Source organism: Oryctolagus cuniculus, chromosome 10 (assembly GCF_051225735.1).
Source record: "Oryctolagus cuniculus isolate XC-2025 breed Fujian yellow rabbit chromosome 10, ASM5122573v1, whole genome shotgun sequence".
Classification (NCBI taxonomy): Eukaryota; Metazoa; Chordata; class Mammalia; order Lagomorpha; family Leporidae; genus Oryctolagus; species Oryctolagus cuniculus.
Window position 1 is genome coordinate 38,539,966 of NC_142876.1, and position 18,946 is coordinate 38,558,911.

The following is an 18,946-nucleotide window of genomic DNA, read 5'->3' on the forward strand; positions in this document are numbered from 1 at the left end:
GTGCATGGGCCCTGCACCCACCTGGGAGACCAGGAAGAAACACCTGGCTCCTGGCTTCAGATCAGCATAGCGCCACCTGTAGCGGCCATTTGGGGAGTGAACCAATGGAAGGAAGACCTTTCTTTCTGTCTCTCTCTCTCTCACTGTCTATATCTCTACCTGTCAAATAAAAAAAAATAAAAAATAAAAATGGGATTATTGTCTGGGTAAATAGATGTGAAAGAATAGCTTTAGTAAAAGTGTTCTCAGAACGCAAGAAAAAAAAATAAAATGTTTTAAAATATTAAGAGTGTATTGAGCCTTATTTATTTGCACAATATTTGTTATATGTGTTTAGTGATTGTCTACTCTGCAACAATCACTGGGGTATAGGATCAAATACACCAACAAGGTCTCAATACTTGCTGTGTTGAAAAATATTAAAATTAACAATGTGACTATGATAAGAGAAGCGTGTGTAATCTGCATGCACATAAGCAGAGCATCTACTCTGGAGACAGAACGAAGTGGAAGAATTGGGAAAGATTTTCTGGGAAAAGGATCTTTAATCTGAAACATAAAGTAGGGAAAGCAGAGGGGTTGAAAAGCAGGACAGCTTCCATGCTGCTGGAATGCCAGCCATAAGTGCCTAAAGGAAAACAGAGGAGTGTGTGTGTGAGGGAGAGATGCACGCAGACAAGGGTCCTGAAGTCTGCCCTGCTGCACCTCTGTTACAGGGGCTCTCAGGCCAAACTCAGTCTGACTTGGATTCTGGCCTCTTCCTCTACTGAAGTCAGACTGTTCCAACATGAGGTGTGAGGCTACATTTAAAATAGATGGATAATATATAATTTCAGATATGACATGTGTCAACCAGATACAGGTCCCTCACTGATGACCAGTAGTATTGATCTCACATCAGGTCTCCAGGATGTCTCTGCCAAAGCAAAATGGCCTTGAGGAAGAAATAACTAGTTCTTGTAAAGATTATCTTCTGCAAAACTAAGAACTCTTCCTAAAAATATGTTCTCTTCCTGGGAAGTTCCCCACAAGCAGGTAAAGGGGCAAGAGGTGGAAAAGGCTAATGCTGCTAGTCTCCAGGGAAGTTGTAGGCTTGCTTGATGAAAAATGCTGAGAGGTACAGATGGATTCAGCTGGTTGAGATGGTGCGATCCTATCAGATACCATCTAAGGATCCACATCATGTTCCTTTTCGTTTTCTGCTAAGAGAGTACAACCCTGAGCCTACCCTGAGTTTGTGTCTTTGCTTCCTTGCTGAGAACAGTTCCACTTTAATGGTTCATGAGCTTCTCCCATGGAGGTGAAAGGTAGAGAGGTTGATTACCCTAACATTCAAAAGGGTTGGCCATATAGACTATGTGTAAATTTTTGACACAAACTTCCTGGTTAGCAATAGGAGTCTTTATAAAAGATGCACAGCCTATTCCTATATTGATATGCATCATGCCCAAGAGGCTGAATTATACTCGAACTCTTTCAGGAGCTCCGAGCGCTACGTCCTGAGTGCCCCAAAGCCAGACAACAGAACCTGCAGGGGCATTTCCTCGTGGCATCTATGCCAAGGTCAGGGTAATATCCCTAGCAGGAAAGAAAGAGAATAAATAATACTCATCACACTAATACAGAAAAAAAAAAAAACACTCTAAAGCCAACTACACAAAAAACAAATCTGAATCTGCCTAACACAACTCTGTTCTCTATATTTGTGTGATTAATTTACTCCATGTGCATCGTATGGTTAGCTTTACCCACAGTAGCGACATTCATACTTAAAATAATGGCAGTATTTAAAGACAAAAAATACACACTGATTATCGCATTCCCCTTCATAAAGGTTACTTACTGAGAGGAGCGGCACGTAGACCTGTAGACCCATTTTATGTAGCAAGCCTTAATTATTCTGCTCCCTCACAAGATACCGCCAGTATTTAAAGCATATTATTTTAGAATAAAGGTTTCACTTTGCCTAAGCATTAAGACTTAAAAAAAAACATTTAACTTTGACATTTCATTTATAGGCATTTTAATTATCTGGATGGTTTCCTTTAAATGCTAGATGTAGGCAGAGGAAATTTGTACTTATATAGAAGAAAGTGCTTCCAGGACTCCCTAATTTTCATGTGTTATGAATTTTAATGCCTTATGCAGGTCAGGTTTTCATAGCCATGAAGAGGGAATACATTGACCTTAAACTATTGCACAGTTGTAACAGTATTTTTAGTCTCTGTTTGTTATGGGCAGACAGGAAATATATTTTGTTTATGTTTTCTTTTTCAAAAGTTCTTGCAGCAGAAAAGAGAGCCCCAGGCATCTAAGAAAGGTCTTGCATATTTTCTATTTTCTCTTTTTATTTATTCATTTTTATTTTTTAGAGATGAGGTAGCAACAAGGTACATGTTTATTTCCATGGCTTAAAAATCTGAATGGCTTAAAACTGCCTAGTAGGTAGGTTAGGGCAGTTTAGCCCACAGCAACCCCTGCTACAGACAGGACTCGTCAGCCTTCCCACTGCAAGGCAGAAAAAACTGGCTATGTGTGACCTCCACTCTTCTACTATCTGACTCTTAACCCGGCAAGACACTTTTCACTCCAGTGTCCAGAATCTCTATTGTTTCTTAAAGCTCAGGAATTTTACTGGACGGTCCTACCTAGCTCTTTCTCCCAAGCTATCAATCCTGGCTATGAATTTTCTGTGTCTTCTCCTACTGTTGTGCCCAGATCCTTGGATCCCCAAACGCCGCCAGAGACTCGAACACACTGAAACACAAAAGCAAGGTTTAATTCTGAAGTACGAGCAGCGACAGGGACCCCCATCTAACCAACCAGGCAGCGGAGGGCAAAGGAAGGCCCTGAGCCACGCTCGGGAGCCTCTTTTAAAGCAGGATTATGTCATCCATGGGTGCGGGGTAACAGTGCATTGGCTAGGGTCACCTCTGGTACTTCCTGATCGAACACAGTTGTTCCTGAATGGTTCAGACCCAGGGGATTTCCTTATATGGGGAACCTAGCGAGCTGTTCTGTTCTGTTTCGGTTTCCCCTGAGTGACACTGCTTTTATGGGCAGTCGGGCCTGCCTCCCCAAATAGAGCCACTTTTTTCAAAATGTAGTTATTCCAGCTCTTCACTACTTTATGAAAACTTAACATCTTGCCTGCCGTTCCCTTTCCAGAGTCTTGACCATTAATGCTGCCAACAGATTTAGAATCAACTACTAATAATAGATTGAATCTTAGATATTTTTGTGAGTTTTTACAGATTAGGAAAAATAGATGTGTGGATAGTTGAAAAAGAAGATGCTGATGTGTCATTTCATTTGTCATCATTTCCATACAATGTTTGCCGTTATGATTTGGAGACACAATAGGTCAGCCATAATAAATGAATCATCAATAGTGAATTTTCCAGCTTATAGCAACAAGTTGCAGGGCACCACCAAATCAAATATTCTGAAAGGCTTGGCTTTGGCTACAGTCATGTAGCCAATTGTCACATATTTCTCACAATGTGACAATTGTGGTTATTAAGGCAATTGATGTCAAATTTCTGATTTGATATGAATAACAATGTAAATTTAGTGATTTTTGGTATTGATAAGTCAAATATTTTCTGAACTCTTAAGGTACATATATTCAATGCCATACAATTATATTTATGATTGACAACTAGGATTTATTGTTCTCCAACTATTTGTGCATGTCAGATTTTTTGTCTTCCACGTATTGTCTTAAATAGCATCTTGGGAATCTCCATAATATCCCTCACAGGGCTGAGCAAGTCATTGATAGATACTCATTACAGATGCTCTTGGACTTCCTTTGCATTTTGAAGTCCCTTGTGTCATGTTGACCGTTGCCAACAAGCCTACCATGGCTCTGTAATTGCAGATTTGTGTCATCCTAGGGAATCCATCTAAGTGAACTCTTATGCATCTTAAAACTGCCAATTTCTTTCATGATGAAGTTAAACCACAACCCACAAACTTAAGTAAAATGGAATATTTTCAAGGTCAGAAAATCCAGGAAATCTCTGTCCCCCACCTCCTGAACTTCCTCCCTGGACCTAGAGTGCCCATCTGTTGCTCTGGCAGATTTACAGTTCATTCACACTGTGAGTGATAGGAGGAGGAAGTGAGCAGAGCTAATCAGAGCTAAGTAGTTAACGAGCAGAGGGCTAACGAGCTGGTGAGTTAACGAGCTAAGCAGAGAGCTAATGAGCTGCTGTTTCCCACTACTTGCAAGCAAATATATCTTTCAGGTGATTGTTTACCTTTAGCATTCTTAGCAGATGTCCATAATGACATAGCTAAGTCTTTGATGGTTCCCCAAACATCTCAATTTAAAGCAAATTCAATCATAGCTTAGGTCCCAGATATATGCACTTTCTTTACCACCATTGTGACCTTGAAATGAAGGCATCTTAGTTTTTGACTCAGGCCAATGACCATTCCATCAGGTTATTTTGCACAAATGTTATGGTCATTTACATAAATTAATGAAGATTATCTACTGAGTACTTATTCTGTCCTAATTAATAGGTATTGTGCTAATGATGTAGGAGAATAACAAAATATAAAAATTAGTATCTATCCATTAAAACTAGGGCATCTAATTGGGAAGAGACCTCAAGGACAGTTGAAAGAATAGAGAAAAATAGAGTATTAGGTATCAGAGATGATCATTACTAGGAATTCAGAGATCAGCAAGTTCACTGTGTGGTGGAGCCCAGGGATGGCCAGGAGTTTTGGGAAGAGTCATATTCCAGAAATGATATTCTAGGAAAGAAAAAAGTGAAAACCTGGACTTAGTCAAAATTGATTAATTATTCCACAATTACCCCACCTAGAATTTTGACTCAGTTAGATGGGAAGTGCTCTCACCCCCACCTGTGGTTGCCAGAGTTCCTGCCTTTGGTGGAGCTCACTGAAAGGTATGAGATAGCAGGCTATGTGAGGTGGAGTATCTCAATGAGTCACCTGTTAAGAGTATGAACTGACATACACAGCATGGATTGGTGCACTTTAATTTCATAGTGAGATGAAACTAGTCAATCTTGCAAGCTCTTCCTTAGCCATAAGTTTAGCAATGAAGAGCCATATGTCCCTTGTTGCAAAGCACCTAAGACAGTGGGATGAATTTGCTTCCCTGAATTAAATTTGAGAGTATTTAGAAGCATTTTTTAATTGTTGTAAATGAGATAAAAAGTCAAAGCTCCCACAGCAAAGAATCTTCTTAACAGTGCCAGAGCTATGAAATGCTGATCTAAATTTATTGCTTTAAAAAGCAGCATTTTTCTGTTTCTCATGTATTTCAAATCTAGCAAATGTTCTTTTATGTTATTTATTTACTTATTTATTTATGAAGCAGCAAGGCAGAGAGAGAGAGAAAAAGAGAGAGAATCTCCTATCTGCTAATTTACTCCCTAAATGCCCAAAATAAAGCCAGGTGAAAGCTAGTAACCAGGAACTTAATCCAGGTCCCCCATGAAGATGGTAGGAACTCCTTTATTTGAGCCATCACATGCTGCTTCCAAGGGTATGCATTAGCAGAAAACCGGAGTAAGGAGCCAGAGTTGGATATCGAACACATTCACTCTGATATGGAATGCAGAGGTCATCATCACAGTTGTAACTACTATGCTTTTTTTTTTTTTTTTTGACAGAGTTAGTGAGAGAGAGACAGAGAGAAATGTCTTCCTTCCGTTGGTTCACCCCAAAATGGCTGCTATGGCCAACACACTGAGCTGATCTGAAGCTAGGAGCCAGGTGCTTCCTCCTGGTCTCTCATGCGGGTGCAGGGCCCAAGCACTTGGGCCATCCTCCACTGCCACAGCAGAGAGCTAGACTGAAAGAGGAGCAACCGGGACAGAATGTGGCTCCCTCACCGGGACTAGAACCCGGGTGCAGGTGCCGCAGGCAGAGGATTAGCCAAGTGAGCCACGGCGCTGGCCTGTAACTACTATGCTAAATGGCTGCACATTCTTTGTTCTTTTAGATACTGATATCTGCTATATGTGTAAGTTACTTTCCTACATTCCCCCAAGTTTTACATCATATCAAATTTTAATCAATTTTTCATTCCATCAATATTCCTGTATCCAGAAGAATAAATGCAAGCCTTGCAAATGAAGTTAAAAAGAAGAATAAGTAGATACTGGATGTGTTAATGCCAGAGCTGATGACATGAAATACAAACACAAAAAGATCAAAGTAACAAGAGTTAGTTAACAATGTAGATTGACCATATAGAAAAAGTTACATGATACTATTTATCTGCACACAAAATGAATAATAACATTTACTCTTATATGTAGCAGTTATAGGTAATTCCAAGAGATATCTAATTGGGGATAATTTTAAATGGGACTAGGCAAAATAAATGAATAAACCAAAGGATAAAAATATATTTAATAAGTATTAGGGCAGAGAAAAAAGTAGAGTTCAAGGAGGAGAAGTGGTTATAGGATGGAGGGCATGTTATTTTACAGAGTGGTCAGGTCAGAAAAGGACACATAGAATGATTTTTTGCAGAGATATGACTGGGAAGAAAACTAAAGGCTTAGAATCATCTGAGAGAACATGATTTCAGGTAACAAAACCTCAGAAATAAAGTTTCATACAGGATCAGCAGGAAGGAGCTGCTTAGCAGCACTAAGATGGTCAGTAGAGAGGGGCCGTGGAGAGTGAGCAGGGATTGTCCTGGAGGGCCTAGAGTCTATCTGTTCAAAATATAATAAGTAGCCATTGGAGGTTTTTTGGTAGAGCCAAGTCATTAACCAATTTACATTTTAGAATATTTACTCCAGTGGATCCATATTTTAATATGCATGAGAATTTAAGGCTTTCTGAGGTGAAAGAGAATGGGTGAAGGAGCAGGTCTTTTGAATGGTGAAGAGTGGGAGTGAAATCATAGTGGGTTTTCCTTTTGTTTTTCCAGATAAGTTAGCATTGAGAGAGTTGAACATTTTGGGCCATTGGGGCCAAGAGTAATATATGAGTTGTTGTAGTGAGGATGTAGAGACAAGTAGTAATAAAGAAAAGACGGGGCTCAGAAAGTACTATGTTGGGGCCGGCGCTGTGGTGTAGCAGGTAAGGATGCTGCCTGCAGTGCCAGCGTCCCATATGGGCTCCGGTTCAAGTCCCGGCTGCTCCATTTCTAATCCAGTTCTCCACAACGGCCTGGAAAAGCAGTGAAAGATGACCCAAGATGACTCTTGAGCTCGTGTACCCTCATGGCAGACCCAGAGGAAGCTTCTGGCTCCTGGCTTCGGATCAGCTGGAGTGAACCAGCAGATGGAAGACTTCTCTCTCTCTCTCTGTGTGTGTCTCCTTCTCTCTCTGTGTAACTCTGACTTTCAAATAAATAAATTTTTTTTAAATAGAAAGTGCTATGTTTGCAGTCAAGCAATAGAGTGACTGTAGTTGTTGGTGATAACAAAATTTAGGAATAACCATGGGATTTTGAAGCTAAGGCAGCGTAGTGAAGAGGTCAATTAGTTTACAGGGAATTCATCAATATTGATACTAATTTATCAGGAGTAAAAGCTCCAAAAATTATGGAATGGTCATGAGACAGACTGATGGAAAAGGGGAGGGGTCATCCTTACCATTACCAAGACAAAGGAGTGGAAAAGAATCAGGAGCAACAAAGTAGGATGACTCATACTGCAGAGGAGTTGAGGATGCTGAGAGCATGCGGTATACAAATAGGGAACTGATAAGAAGGAAAGAAAGATAACTGTCCTTCCTCATAGACCTGAGAGAGGTGAATGAAAGCACAGACAGACAGACAAAAATAAAAGAGAAATGACCTGTGGCCAGCACTGTGGCACAGCAAATTAAAGCCTTGGCCTGCAGCACTAGTATCCTATATGGGCACTGGTTCGAGTCCTTGGTGCTGCACTTCCAGTCCAGCTCCCTGCTAGTGCACCTGGGAAGGCAGTGGAGAGAGGCCCAAGTCCTTGGGCCCCTGTGTTCAACTGGGAGACCCAGAAGAGGCTCCTGGCTCCTGGCTTCTGGGTTTTGATCAGTTCATCTCTGGCCACTGTGGCCATTAGGGGAGTGGTGCAGCCAAGGGGGATAAAACGTCCAGAACATGCACCATTAAAACAGTACATTAGAATGATTTGGAAAGTTAGATAGGGGTAGAAGGTAGTGTAATGAGTTAAATGGTTGAATAGATTAGATAAGATGGGTTGAACCAGCTTGGTGAAAGAGGACCTGTAATACTTCACATGGTGTTGAAGGTAGTGAACTCAACGCTGAGAGTCCCACAGATGGAGGTAGAAAAGCTCTTTTATTTTTATTTCTCCTCTAGAATTAGTTCTCAGGTAGGTTGCAGAAATGAATTGGCTATGGATATATTAACTGGGCCAGGGCAATCAGGCTAGAAGAAACTTGCTAGAAATATTTGGGGATACTTAGACTAAGTCCCTTGTAACTTGATGCTGGGTCAGCATTATATTTGATTCTTTTGTCACCATCACCCCCACAACACCAACTTGCAGATCCTTTTGCATCATTCCATTCATGAATAAAAGAAAATCAATATTTCCTCCAAATTACATTATTTGGGATGACATTAATGTTACTCCATTAGCTAGTTCCAGTTGATCTCTCTACTCTTTTTCCTGACATTTTTTTCATAATTTTTAAAGACTAGTCAAATCATATGAATTGTAGTTGCTCATATCAACTTCATTATATTTTTTCACGCTTTATATTCTTCCAAATATCTCTATATGCATCAACTTTTTATTACTTTCAGCTCCGCTTCAGAGTGATCTCTACTGGCATGCATTAAGGAACTTTCCCTTTCTATAAATTCTCCACACTTCTGACTCTTTGGGGGCTCTTCTTACAGTTTTTACAATCACTCCTTCATCTGCACTTTCTTGAAGATAGACTGTGTCTGCTAAACATTGCTACTTTTTAAGTGCATAGTTGTTACCTTGGAGGGAATTTTTCAGTAAAACGTTTGCTAAACGATTAGTTAGAAAATCCTCATAGAGGAAGGTAGAGTTGGTGTGTAGTTCAAAGAGTAGATAGGATTTGGATTTGTGAGAAATAGTAGGGGACATGTGTGATTAGTGGGGAAAAACAGAAACTCAGATTTGTAAAAATGAACTATTCTTGCAGAATGGCTTGGGACAACATTGCTAGAAAGACATCTTTGGGCCACATTGTAAATTCTAAGGTGAAGACTACTGGATTTTTATTCTCATAATTTCTACCTTCTTGTACTATTAAGTAGACTGTCATAAAACATCACATTGAAGCCAAATGGAAGCTGAAGTTAAACACTTGGAAGAAGCTAACTAGACAGTTCCCATTAAGATGGTATGAGAGTTTAGGATTCCAAAAATATTCTGTTTAATAAAATTGTTCAGGACTAACAATAATCTATGGAATTAACATGAAACTGCTAATAGATGAAAACCTTGAATGCACTTTGCTGTACAAAAGGAAGATGGAATCATGACTGGACAAAAAGAGTTGGCATACAAGCTTGGGATAATTTATATTGTATGGGGATTATATAAACTGCAGGGGTAGGGTAGGGAATCTTTTTCTTCCAAGAGTCATTTGGATATTTATCACATAATTTGAGGACCACGAAACATTCTCAACTTAAAAATTAGGCTGGTGTAGACTTCCCAAGTTTCAGGTCTGTCCTGCAGTTGTTTTGACAGGGCCAGACCAAATGACATTCCCCTCTGCTGTTCTGGAGAGTTTTTTTTAATGTAATTTTATTTATTTGAAAGAGTTACAGAAAGATGTAGAGACAGAGACAGAGGTCTTCCATCTGCTGGTTCACTCCCCAGATGACTGCAACGGCCAGAGCTGTGCCGATCCAAAGTCAAGAGCTTTTTCTGGGTCTCGCATGTGGGTGCAGGAGCCCAAGCACTTGGGCCATCTTCTACTGCTTGCCCAGGCCACAGCAGAGAGGTGGATTGGATGTGGAGCAGGCGGCACTAGAACCAGCACCTATGGGATGCTGGCATGTCAGGCCAGGGCTTTAACCCACTGCGCCACAGCGTCGGCCCCCTGGAGAGTTTTGACTGGATTCAATTGAACTTCTAAGGATAGAGGTCATCTGTCTACATTATAGTATTTACAGCAAATAAATAGCCACTGAATATGTACTACATCATTTCATTCACTCAAAAATTATTTATTATTTGTTGAGTATTTTCTTTGTGTCAGGTAGTGCTATAGGCACTCGGAATATAATAGTAAAAACAAACAACTTGACACAATGTTTTCATGCCATGGAACTTACATTATGGTCAAAGGAAGCTAATCTGGGGAAGTGATCCCCACAGACAGGCAATAAGGCTCCAAGGAAGTTTTCTTAGCTTGAAACTGAATCAAGGCCATTGTTTGGACTCATTAGGAGTGGAAATCAATCTCTAGGAAGCGAAGTTTGAATTGGAGCTTCCTCTCCACTGTGGAGAACTGAAATACAGAAGCCCCAATCAGCGCAACTCTTAGAACATGTATGAATGCTGGATGAATACATGAGGATATTGTGATAAAAATGTCAGGTCCTCATGGTGGACCTAAGACAGTCATATTTGTTTCATGTCAAACCTCCTGATGGGTATGGAATTTCCACTATGGTATGCATTTTCTATGTGGATGGAAATAAGCTGGGCCTAATGGTTGAAAGACACTGGTATTCTGCGTAATACCTTGAGTGTCAGAATAGTATAGTAGTCTCACATGTGGATTTCAGCAGTAATTAGATCTCACTTTACTCACTAATTATTTGATAAGAATGAATTTACCTAAGAATTCTAAATTCAGTTATCTCATGTGCAATGTTCCTGCTTACAGGAGTGTGTATATGTATATGTGTGCATTCATAAACACACACATGCTCATGTTTGCTTATTTGTGTAAAAGAGAATGACATGACATGATTTCCTTAAAACTTATACATGGTATGTTGTCTAACAATGTTCTTTAAATGGGCAGCTGTAATTAAACCTTTTATCATGACACAGAGTTTCATTCACAGAAATATATATAAAAACATATCCTACCTAAGTCTGTGTCCTGGTTATTGATTTGCATGTAATCAATTCAACCTGCTGAATTTCAACTTTCTCATTTATACAGTGAAGATGATATTAATTCAAATAAAATTCATTTTTATAAAATATGATATTGTGCACTGTGAAAATATTGAGTGTAAAAGTGCCCATCTCAGTGTTTCATACTTGATAAGAAAAAATGTTTATTCATCCAAACCTATTTGGAGTTGTATAAAAATAATTAAGAGGGGTATCAGTTCTCAACACAAAGTAGTTATGATGGTTAATTTTATATGTCGCCAGAAATCATGCTGGCACCAATGGTATCAAACTCCCATCTCCAAAATTGTATGAATTAATTTACCTCTTCCTAAATCGTTCAATGTATGGTGTTTTGTTGTGGCAGCTCAAGTCAACTAAGACAAGTGTATTACAACTAAAAACGACATCTTAAACTAAAAAAATAAAAAATTCCCATACAATAGCTTTTTTATCCCTTCATATTGCAGTGCAGTATTTGTCTATATACATGGGTATTTTTAACATAGCTGCTGATCATAAAAATACCCACATTTGAAGTCATTATCCCTGTGCTAACACTAGGTAAATCAAATAAGTGTATGCCTTACAATTATGCCAAGCTCCTTTTAAGCAGAATTTTATGAATATGTGGTACCTAATAGATATATGGTTACTTACAAATTTAATTTATCTTAACTCAGTAAAATTTTATGATCACAGGTAATGATATAAAAATAATAATAATAACAGTAATAAACCTACTACATATGCCCTGGATGGTATCATATGATAATATTTGCATAAATGGTATATGTTAACTCTATTTATATGAATGATTTAGATAAACTGTGAATATTACTATCATTAGGTATATTAATAACATGTTTGGTGGCAATTTTAATGGTGTTTATTTGTAGTTGGGAACTGTTAGATTACGCTTCTTTCTGCCCTTCTTTCGTCAAAGCAGGTGTAAGTGTCTCTCCACCTTCAGAACAGAACCCAGCTGACAGTGACTTTCAAATCCTTGTTCTTAGGAGCTCCCTCCCATGACATAGCACAGTATTGTACACTGTATCAGCTTGTTACCTATAGGTTGTAGATAAGTGCATAAGAATCCTGATCATGAATCCTGGGAAGTGACTGTGAACCAACAGAATCTGAAGTCTTCGTGACAAGTCTCTAATATCATGCCAAGTCACTACTGCCAGGGGTACAATTTGATGAGATGCGGACTAATCCTCATTAAGCTTGAGTAAGGTTACAGTCCTGGGTCAAATTGCTTGTTCTATCCTTGGCTTTGACCTGAGGTCATCAAGTCCCTGTCATTCCATGTTTGCATAATGAGTGAAATGCCCATTAATAATAAACTTAAGAATGTAAAAGAGGCAAAATTGAACAGACAGTGTTCACTTTTTTGGTTATAACACCATAATACTAAAAGGGATAGGCCTTAATATTTGTGAGAGCCCAGGAAAGAAGGGATTTCACACAGAAATTAGTCATTAGTCATCAAATTAAAGGACTAAAATCACTATTCTGTGGTGTGTGTGTGAGAGAGACAGAGAGACAGAGAGGGAGAGGGAGAAGGAGGGGGGAGGGGGAGAGAGAGAGAGAGAGAATGAGAGAAAGCACGAAACAGAGAATTTTATTTCATTTATTTGTCTCTGGATTGGAAGAAATAGAAAAATCACAAATGTGGAATAAATATTTGTCTCATCTAGTATGTCTTGCAAGAAACAGATCAGTTTTTTGTGTGACATGTGCATTACATTACTCTTAAATTGATCTTATGTATTTAGACACTTGTTTATAGTCCCTAAGACCAACAATATATATATAGTTTAATTTCCAAAATTTATCATGAATCCACCCAGTGTTGGAAGACAGCTAAAACTGAAATTAGACATTTTGGGAGAATGACCTCCCATATAGCCAGAGAAGAATGAAATATTTTGTATTATATCTATTACATTTTAAAACATTTTTCTTAATTTTTGGTTTTAAAATAATATGAAGAATTCTCTGAACACTCAGCACTGCCACGTGCAGAAGGAGTCACAAAAAGTAAAGGAGTCTATATTGCTCCCTGAAAGGTAAGAAATATATGAAATAATTAGGGAATAAAACAAAGTGCAATTCATACTAGCCTTATCCAGCAGGACATATTACAGGATTCTGCTGGAGGAGGTTGATAATTGTACGGTTTAGCTAGAAATGTAAGAAGGAGTAGGGGAATAAGTGCAATATACAGAGGGATGCTGAAGTTTAAATATGGTTTCATTTCTCCCAAAATCTACTTTGGTGAGAATAATACTACCTTGTGCTTTTAAAAGCTTTTACATACATCCTTTGGGCTGATTCTCTTAGACAACCTGTAATGTAGAAACTCCAGGTAATCTCTTGATATCTCTCTCTCCCCCTCTCTTTTCTGCTTTCTCTCCATTTTTGGTTGACATTTATTCTCAGTTTAGTAGTCTGTACAAGGAGGATACAACTAGAATATAAATTCCTACAATTCAATGTCACTGTTACTCATATTATTGTTCTATGCACTCCAACTGCAATGGGCAGTTTAATCTTTAGGAAGAGGTTGGCATTTGTAGTTTGTATCCAAATTTGGAGCTTGCTTTATGAGAAAAGTGAAGGTTTTCACAGGATCAAATAATTCTACATTTATAGAGATATGTTCCTTTTGAACATCACAGGATATTTAATTACTCTATGCCATGGGCACACTAGTAAGAAACTAAAGAAATAATTTTAAAAAAGAATACAACAATAGTAATAAATAATAAAAACATGGAAAGCAAAAATATATATACATAAACAAGTATTCTATTAGTTTTGGAAAGCCGTTGCTGTTTCCTCTCTACATACATGCTGTTCTCTCTCTGCTCCCAGGTGAATGTCTGATTTTTAAAGGCTTCAGAATAATTACGGAGGCACTCTCCCTACTTGAGGATACAGTTGGCAGCACTTGTTATAACACCTGTGCAGAGTACATCCAGCTTCTAAGAGCCACTCTCCTGGGAAGTGATTTCAGACTGTGCCTCTCAGCGGGAGGTTTCCTGCTAAGAACTCTTTGAAAAATTTCTGACATCCAATTGCAGGGCGCTTGTCTCCTGTTGATGTTGTTATTTATTTATTTTTAAATTTTAGTTACATCTTCCTCCATTAGTGTTCCATAAAGTCAAACAAGGATTGCAATCCAAAAACATCTTCAGTTCAACCCAAATGAGGCAGCTTCTTAGGAAGAACAAATAAAGGAATATATAGGAATTTTACTGCTTCTTCACCTTTGTAAGGGAAATATTATTTCTTAAGTGACCATGGAGACCGATCCAAGATGGCTGAAAGGAGAAGACTTGCAGTAAGATCTGCCACAGATAAGAAAGAGAACAACAAATGAAGGACCATGTTTCCAGGAGATTGACTGGGGGAAAACTTCAAAAAAGAAAGGAGGGGAATACTATACAGCACAGATGCAGAGAGTCAGCACAAACTGGGGAAAAAGCATGCCACATCAATACTGGCTCCCTGACGAGGGGTCTCCATCTTACTGGGCAGAGCTAAACAGAAGGCTTTGCGATCCTCACTGTCACTGAAGATGAGTAGCTCCAAATCCCACAGAGCTCTCTGGATTTAAATCCAGTCTAGAAATCTGACTGGGCTCTGAGTACCAATTTTGCTCTAAAAAAGTCACTCAGATTACCTCCCAAACCCGTGCTGCTGCAGCACAGTAATTACTAATTTCATTCTGACTTAAGGGACAGCAAGCAGCCTTGACACTCACAGAAGCCCCCAGAGCTGGAGCCAAAGTGCTCGACAGGGCAGTGAGCAGACACCTCTGTATCCAGCAGCTGTGGGAACAAGCCCCAGAGCCACACGCGCTCACTCAACTGGTCTAAGTAAGTTTTCCTGTGCTTCTTGGGACTCAGCTTCAACAGCAGCTGGTATACAAGCACAGAGGATTAAATCTGAGGAAGTCGCTTCTTTACCTCTTCACACAGGGTGCTGGACGGCCTGAGTACAAACACCAGACTCACTGAATCACTCTTGCATGGCCTACGGGAAATGGAAGTCTTCCCTGCTGTGTTCTGCAGCTCTAGGATTTTGAGTGTTGATGCTGAAAGCCTTAAATTAACTCACAGTCACTGGCGGGACGTGGAGGGCCCTATCTGCAATCTTGTTTTTCAGGCTGGTTATTGCCAGTCCACAATACTCGGCGTAATCGGCATTCTATCTAAGAGAACTTGGTAATAACCCCATTGCATTGTGCAGCTCTTGGACTATGACTGTTGGTGCTATAGGTCACATGAACACCTGTGTTCCTGTGTGGGGACTAGGATAGGTCCTATTTACATTTCTTGGCTCCAGGCCTGCACTTGCTTGTTCATAATTCCATGGATAATATGTGACCACCAAGAAAGACCTGAGTAAATTATCCTCTGAGACTTGCAGTGCTGGGTCTGCAGCTGTTCTATAATCCCAGAGACACCTGTGCTTATTTGTGGTACCTAAGAAAGGATTTATCTGCATACCACTGATCTAAGCTTGCATATGCTAATTCACAATCACCAGCATAGAAATGTGATCAACCTATGAGATGCAGGTAAGGTATCCTGAGTTCTGCAGCTCTGAGTCTGTTACTGTTGGAGGTATATTCTACACGGATACCTGAGTTCTCTGGATGGGACACTACCTAATTTCATGCTCCAGACACATGCCTGGCAGTGCAAAATTCACAGTATAACCTTAATGTAAAACATGAGATCTGGGTAAGATCTGCAGAGCATCCTGCAGCTCTGAGATTGCTGTTAATGGCTGTAAAAGTCCTGAGCAAAGTTATGCCTGCCCTGTGGGAACTGGGGAAGACCTTATTGCCATTCTACTGGCCCACGGTTGCCAGTGCACAATCTACAGCATAATCTATGCTTTTCCTGTGGAGCTTGGACAAGTTAAACTTCCTATGCTGCAGCTCTGACAATTCTATTGATAATATATCCCTCAGAGTCATTGGAACCCACTCTGCAGGACCTAGGGAAGACCCAACCTTCATTCAATAGCTGCAGACTCACACCTACCAGTGCACAATGTTAGCATAATCTGTGTTCAACCTGTGGAACTGATGCACAGTCCCCTTCACATTCCTTAATTCTAGGACTAGGACTGTGGTGCTATAAATCCCATCATAACCCACACCCACCAAACAGGACCTGAGGAAGAAGATCCCATCCACATCACACAGTTCCACGACCACAATTATTGATGCCACAAATCCCACCATCATCAGGCTTTTGTGGTAGGACAATGAGATGGACTGCTCTGTGTCCCACAGCAACAGGATCTTATTCTTGCTATCAAAAACTCTGGTGCGATAGACATCCAACTCTCTGGTGGCTGAAGACACATCCTTTTGGAGTCCACCTCCACTTCAAAGTTGTAATACCATCTCCATGAATTGCTGCAGATTAGACAACTTTTGCATTCCTAGATACTACTGAAGAAATCACTCACAGGTTGCACTTCTTGGCTCACCTAGAACTAAAGACAAAGCAGTCTCTCAACTGACACCCAACATTACATCCAAAGATGTCTTTTCCAACAGATGCTACTACATAAACAAGAAGGATTTGCTATACCATATGTACAGATGTCAATGTAGGCACACAAGGAACATGAAGAAGTAAGGAAGCATTAACACTTCCAAAGGAACACAACAGTTCTTCAGAAATAGATCCTTATTTGAAAGAAATTTATGTAATGCCTGAAAAACAATTCAAAATAATCATCTTAGGGAAACTCAATTAGATACAACACAGATAGAAAATTCAAAGAAATGAGAAAAATGAAGTCTAATATGACTGTGAAACTCAAAAAAGAGAAATAATTCAAAAGAATTAATCATAAACTTATAGTTGAAAATATCAATAAATAAAATTAAAAATAATAACAGAGTTTCATTCAACAACAGGTAGACCAAACAGAAAAACAAATTTCTGATCTTGAGAAAAAAAATTTGACAAAATCCAGGTAAGATTAAAGAACTAAAACAAGTAAAGAAACCCTATTAGATACAAGGGATGCTATTAAGAAAACAAATATTCAATTATAAGGAAACCTGAATATAAGAGATGGAAAAATTATTGAGAAACTAGTAATGATATAACAATTCAAAATTCCCCAAACCTTAAAGGGGCTATGGATGTTCAGTTATAAGAAGCACAGAGGAACTCAATCACACTCCACCTGAAAAGACCTTCTCCAAGGTATATTATAGTCACATTGTTAAAAGTAAGGACAATAAGAGAATCTTAAAGATAGTGAGAAAAAATGTCAAGTAAGAAAGACTATTAGACCAACAGCAGCCTTCTCAGCAGAAATCATACTGATGAGAAGAGAATGCTATAATATAATTAAGGTGTTGAAAGAAAGAAATACCCTTCTCAATTGCTACAACAATTTTAAAAACTTTAGAATGATTTTAATCAAAGAAGTGAATGAAAATTATATAACACTGATGAAAGAAATCATATGTGCAAAAATAAATAAGTAAGTAAATAGGAAAGATACCTCTTGTTCATTGATTGGAAGTTTAAGGACATTAATGTGTGTATACTGTTTGAAAGAATTACAAATTCAATGCAATCCCTATCAATCAAAATATCAATGTAATTATTTATGGAATGAGACAAAGAAATCACAAAATTCATCCGGGACCATGTTTACTAGGGGTTCTATGAGCTTCCTGTACCAGGATGTCTCTGTCCTTCTCCAACCCCCTAGAAAACATGACCAAAAGAGATCCTCAACATGACACGTTGTACTCAAATTCACCACAGTGAAACACAAAGAAAAGATTCTAAAATGTGCAAGAGAGAAACGTCAGATTATTCTCAGAGGATCTCCAATTAGAGTCACAGCAGACTTCTCATCAGAAACCCTACAGGCTAGAAGGGAATGGTGAGACATAGCCCAAGTACTAAGAGAGAAAAACTGCCAGCCCAGAATATTATATCCTGCAAAGCTCTCATTTTTGAATGAAGGTGAAATAAAGACTTTTCATAGCAAACAGAAATTGAAAGAATTTGTCGCCACTCGTCCAGCCCTGCAAAAGATGCTTAAAGATGTGTTACACACAGAAACAAAAAAGAAACACGGTCATCAATATCAAAGAAGGTAAAGGGAGGAACCTCACAGCAAAAGATCACAGGAAGTTCAAAGCATATATTAGAAAATATCTTTGGCAAGTGGCAGGACAAAGTTACTACTTATCAATAGTCACATTGAACGTTAATGGCCTCAACTGTCCAGTTAAAAGACACAGATTGGCTGATTGGTTTAAGGAACAAAACCCATCTATTTCCTGCTTACAAAAAACACATCTTTCCAACAAAGATGCATAGAGACTGAAAGTGAAAGGCTGGAAAAAGATATACCATGCCAACAGAAATGAAAAAAGAGCGGACATAGCCATCTTAATATTGGACAACATAAACTTCAACACAAAAACTGTTAAGAGAGACAAAGAGGGGCACTATATAATGATTAAGGGATCAATTCAAAAGGAAGATATAACAATTATCAATGTATATGCACGTAATCACAGGGCACCGGTTTATTTAAAAGATTTGTTAAGGGACTTAAAGGGAGACTTAGACTCCAATACAATAGTACTGGGGGACTTCAATACTCCACTCTCAGAAATAGACAGATCAACCGGACAGAAGATCAACAAAGAGACAGTAGATTTAAACGACACTGTAACCCAAATGGATCTAACAGATATATACAGAACTTTTTATCCTACACATAAAGCATTTACATTCTTCTCAGCAGTACATGGAACCTACTCTAGGACTGACAACATACTAGGCCATAAAGCAAGTCTC